Genomic DNA, 6,113 nt, shown 5'->3' with positions numbered 1-6,113 from the left:
TGGCGGGGAGGGGTGTGCGGATTCTGTTAAATAGAAGTATTGCTACAATTGAGCTCATTTGACAGGAATATTTTGTAGGATACTACAAAAATACGTGTATATATATATACATTACATATATTTTTGTTTTAGATTTTTTTTTTTTAATAATGTGTTTTCTTTTTGCACCCTCATTCAGCTGTAATGCTCCGTCAGCTTCCTAATGTATAAAAACATGTTCCATCACTGGTTTCTATGCTGCAGATGCACACGGAGAGTGTGCATGTGTTGATCTGATGTAAGCAACACGAAACCATGTCGGAATGAATACCGTTACGTCGATTAATTAAAAGTAACTCTCTACCTAGGATAGGAGTGGAATTGCAATTAAGTGAAATTGATCAGGTGTTAATTAGCTAATTGCATTAGAGCACCTAGCAGATCGCCACAAGAAACAAGCCAGCTATAAGCATCCCTGTTCATGGACCAATGCCTTGCCTACGTTATGCATCTGACGGTGAGAATGGTACCAATTCTCAACGCTCAGACAAACAATATCAAATATTTGGATCTACAGTTGGTGCTTAAAATTCAGTCTTTACGCATTCAAGCTGTTACCGTAGTCTAATTGGACACATTTTTGGTAAAGGCCAGCATGGCCTGACGCATTTCCATATAAGTCCTGGTGGGGACGCTCTTGTCCCATAGAAGTTGGACGGATGAGCGTTGAACCGTGTCCGAGTGTCCTATGAAGACTGACAGTGACACTGACAGTGGCAGTTTCCTAACCATTGGAAGTGATTACAGGCACACACACAACAGTACAGCTTTTTCCTATAAGAAAGATATTACATAGATGTAAATTGGAGAAGAAATGAACAAAATCTTTCATCTCATATTGGAACTGATCATCCTATCAGCATAAGCTTGTCCCTGTCTCAGGATAGTGCAGATAACCAGGACCCCATATCATATCAACCCTATTGTCAGTATTGTGAATAGAACTAGGCATTAAACTAAACACAGGCCATGTACTGTGCATGGGGCACTGTATGGTGTTTAAAAAATAAAAATGGTCTAGGTGCTTCATTTTGTACTAATGTATTCCACTTAACAACAAATCCTCCATTACATTTGACCCCCCTCTGAGCCGGTCCTGACATGTCATCTCCCACAGCGGGTGCCTAGACCCTAGTCAAGAATGTGTGACCCATACAGGTGCGTCTCAAAATGTGAATATTGTGGAAAAAGTCTATTATTTTCCGTAATTGAATTCAAACAGTGAAACTTTCATGTATTCTAGATCCATTACACAAAGTGAAATGTTTCAAGCCTTTTTTTTTTTAATCTTTGATTGTACAGTATGTTCAGTATGTTCATTTGTACACTCAATACTTGGTGAGGGTCCTTTTACACACATTACTGCATCAAGTGGAGCGATGCAATCAGCCTTGAAATATTTCACTATATGTGTGATGAATCTATAATATACGAAAGTTTCCCTTTTTGAATTAAATTACAGAGAATAATGAACTTTCCTCAATATTCAAATTTTCTGAGATGCACCTGTACAGTATACACGGCTAATAAACAGATCTTGAATCTGGAATAACACGACTCCCTCTCTCCGTCTCCAAGTCCCTGTCAAACGTCACCGCCGCCGCTGCTAACGAGAGGCTGCTGTTTTATTTTGAGGAAGTATGCCTCCCACGGGGCCGCGGGGACAGGCTGATTGGCCCCTGGCGGGGGGCCAAGCAGGGTAAAGGTCTTCCAGGTGGGGTGCTGTCGATCGCGGGCCGCCCCCGTGTGGTGCGTCAGAGCGGGCGGAGGTCCGGCGAGGGCTGACGTGTGCCGTGCCTTTCCACCCGGCGGCGGCGCTCCGGTGGCCGGTGGCCCCCGCCCACGTGGCACGCTGCCTCTACGCACGCTCTGTGCGTCCGGTCTGGCTGTGACCAACTGACAGGTGACAGGGAACAGAGGCTTTGCCTCCCAGGCACGTCCGCCCCGGTCAGAGCCGTCTGTCTGAGCCGCTGCCCGTCTCCCGCTGCCTACCCACGCCCCCCCCCCCCCCCCCCCACCCAGAGACAGGCAGGCGAGGGAGGGGAACACTGGCAAAGCATCATGGGTAGACCTGCCAGCTTTGCATGGCGCACACATACCTTTTGCAGTGGGATCAAAGGCCTGTGTTTTTTAATGGATCAAACACCCTTGCTTTTTATTGGATTAAGTGATTGATCAGGTGTGCGGTACACCCAGCGCACCCCTGATAAATCACTTAATCCAATAGTATAGGACAGGAAATAAAGTTGCCCACTTCCTTTCAGGAAGTAGTGGAGCTGGTGCACAGAGCCTATTCCTTGTGTAGTACAACGTGTCCCCTCTAGCAGCCGTAGCCCAGCCCGTAGTCACAGCCAGCGTCGGTCAGGACGTATATTCGCTCGGTGTTTTGTCTTATTCCCCGTGTGTGTGCGTCTCCTACGTGCACTGAGCCGTGAGATGACCGGCGATAGCCTCCGACACTCCCAACACACACCAGCAGCTTCTTCCTCCTCATCTCACCACCACGCTCCCTCTTTTAGAATTCAGCCCGAGAAAACCGTCCTCCCGATCATGCATTAAAGATCGCCCCGGGTCTGACGGCTGCGTGAGAAAGGTAGACGGGGGGGGGGGGGGGGGCGTTTGTTTCTTCTCATATCCAGAAGCTGTCCTCCTGTCTGGTTGCGGTGGGCATGAGCGGAAGAGCACAGACATGCGGAAGACTGATGAGATGGGGGGCTCCACCCGGGATGAGGGGTGTCTGGGGCTCCACCCGGGATAAGTGGTGTCTGGGGCTCCACCCGGGATGAGGGGCGTCTGGGGCTCCACCCGGGATGAGTGGTGTCTGTTCACCTGTAAGGTGTTGTGAATTAAAATCTTACTTGGTTTAGTTTAGATTTCAAAGAACACGCTGAGTGGTCGGTCAAGCTGGTTTCAAACAAAGACAATACGTTTATTCTATGTTACGATTTGCAAGTCGGACTCGAACACAGGAAGTGAATCCAGGCAAGAGTGAGTGACTGGGGAACGAAAGCGATAGTTTATAACGTGAAAAAGGAAGTGACACAGTTTCAGGATGAAGAGGACAGGGAAGTGATGTCACACAGGAACAATTTGTAGTTTTAACAGACTGATTCTAGAGGAACGAACTACAAATTTAGAACAACAGTCAAGTAGGAAAACAAAACACTTTGGTGAGACTTGAATTTCATTCATAGTGTCAACTGAGGAACCCTGTCCTGCTCCTCTCAAAGGAGGCTTCTTTTTAACTACTGGCTTGCTTGCTTGCTTGCTTACTATCAAACGTTTCCAGCTATCCCAGATAGCAAGCGGATCTGGGCCATATACAGGCCAGATCTGGCCCTTGTGGCTTAGCTCTGGCCCATATATGGCCCAGAATCATTACACATCCGCTTGCTATCTGGGATTCAATGACCACTGAAATGTCCCCATTTTACATTTATATTTTAGTAATTTAGCAGATGCTTTTATCCAAAGTGACTTACAATAAGTATTGTTTGTCAACAGTAATTGAACCAACTGTACATCCTAGTCATCGTCCGTAAAGCCTTCTGTGAGTGACAGTGTAATGTTTCATTGGCTAGAATATTCTCCAGACCTGCATCTAGACTATATCACAATGTATGCATGTTCAATGTATGTTGGCTGGCGTGTGTGCGTGTGCGTGTGCGTGTGTGTGTGTGTGGTGGCTGCGGAGAGATCTATAGGCTTGTCTGTCCGAGAGGAAATGGGCCCTTTCCCTGGCCATGTTAGCTAAAAGGAGGAGGCTTTGGGGAGAGGACTAAATAATGAAGGAGAGAGAGAGGGATGGAGGGAGGGATCCAACACAGCAACCCCCAGCCTCCCTCCTCTCTCTATCTCTCCTTTTCTCCTCTGTCTCTCTCCTCTCTTCCCCCCCCCCCTCTCTCACTCTCTCTCTGTCACACCCTTCATTCCCTGTTCTCGTTTTTTTTTTACTGAATGAACTCAGAAAGGAGCCATGTTCTATTTTTCCACACCATGAATGCATCTGTGTAAGACATCAATCATTCATCCCTCTTAGCTATTATTTATGGGTTATTTTCACTTCTTTCCTAAAAGATTTTTGCCCAAACTCCCTTCCCCCTACACTTAATTGATACGCCCAGTCGATCCCTATAAACAAAGCCCCCCCTCGATGTTTTCAGCGCACCGTGGGAGTTGCTAAAACACAGGTAAACGCAGCGCTGGCCTTTGCGTGACCCCGCTGTGAAGGACGTGTTGACAGAACCGCTGTCCAGGTGCAGTCACAGCACTCTGCCGCGCGTGCCTCCTGTTCCATCCAGAGGTGACTCTCTCTCCTCCATCATCCTCCTCTCAACCTCTCCATCCACCATCAGCCAGCCCGCACACACACACATATACACACACACACACACACACACACACTCACACATACATATACACACACACACACATATATACACACACACACACACACATATATACACACACACACATATATACACACACACACACATATACACACACACACACATATACACACACACTCACACACATATATACACACACACACACATATATATACACACACACACACATATATACACACACACACTCCCGGAACCAAGCTTCAAGACCGCCGTATCACATGGCTCTCCTGTGACCCCCCCTCCCCTCCCACCCCCCCCACCACAGCCCCAGAGAGAGCGAGGGGGGGATCGTAGGAGGGGAGGAAGAGGAGAGCAGGAGAGCGCCTCCCTGAGGAGCGGTCCCTGTCTGTATGCATCAGAGGTGTGAAGGTGGCGGCGGTAGAACTTTCCCCCCGCGTGAAGACGGATGTTCTCCTCGGACTCCCGGTGAACAGGACTGTCACATGTGTGAAGATCGCAGCCCACGCTGGTGGCAGCTGTAGCAGGCTCTCCAAACACAGTGAGGATGACACCAGGGAGGTAGCGGGGATGTGATGTAGTGTGTGTGTGTGTGTGTGTGTGTGATGTAGTGTGTGTGTGTGTGTGTGAGACACTATTCTCCCAAGTGCAGTATGTGCAGCATGTTGTATCTCTGGTGAGTGTGGAAACTGTAGAGAGTAACAGGAAAGTGTAGAGAGTAACAGGAAACTGTAGAGAGTAACAGGAAACTGTAGAGAGTAACAGGAAAGTGTAGAGAATAACAGGAAACTGTAGAGAGTAACAGGAATGTGTAGAGAGTAACAGGAAACTAGAGAGTAACAGGAAGCTGTAGAAAGTAACAGGAAACTGTAGAGAGTAACAGGAAAGTGTAGAGTAACAGGAAAGCGTAGAGAGTAACGGGAAAGTGTAGAGTAACGGGAAAGCGTAGAGTAACAGGAAAGCGTAGAGTAACAGGAAAGCGTAGAGTAACAGGAAAGTGTAGAGAGTAACAGGAAAGCGTAGAGTAACAGGAAAGTGTAGAGAGTAACAGGAAAGTGTAGAGAGTAACAGGAAAGTGTAGGGAGTAACAGGAAAGCGTAGAGAGTAACAGGAAAGCGTAGAGAGTAACAGGAAAGTGTAGAGAGTAACAGGAAAGTGTAGAGAGTAACAGGAAAGCGTAGAGAGTAACAGAAAAGTGTAGAGAGTAACAGGAAAGTGTAGGGAGTAACAGGAAAGTGTAGAGAGTAACTGTGTAGAGACAAAAACAGGTTCATGAAAATAACTACCTTTGGCTCCAGGACTAATAGAAGCATGGTGCGAGTCAGTCGACCCTCTCTCCATACAGACCATGAGAGCAGATGACCGTTCATTCATTCATTCATTCATTTTATTAGTTAAAACAGGACAGTGTACAGTTAAAACATATATAGCCACATATGATGCACCGTGCCAGATTGTAGCTCGAAGCTAATTTACAATTTGTACCGATCAGTCATCGCTGTGACATTTGGCCCCGCGCGTGTGGATCCTCATAGGGGCCGTCCTCACACACGGGGAGGGAGCGCGTCTTCACGGTCCGACGCCTGAGGTCTCTGTCAGCGCAGTGTCCACTCGCCGCTGTGTCTCCTCTCATCACGGTCCTCCCCCCCCCCGCCCCACCCTCTCACCCGTCTGCCTGCTCTGGGGTCAGCCGGAGTGTGATGGCTA

The sequence above is a fragment of the Borostomias antarcticus genome (genome assembly GCF_949987555.1).
Source record: "Borostomias antarcticus genome assembly, chromosome: 2".
NCBI classification, from domain to species: Eukaryota; Metazoa; Chordata; class Actinopteri; order Stomiiformes; family Stomiidae; genus Borostomias; species Borostomias antarcticus.
The sequence above is the reverse complement of the archived record's forward strand: the minus strand, read 5'-3'. Positions refer to the sequence as shown.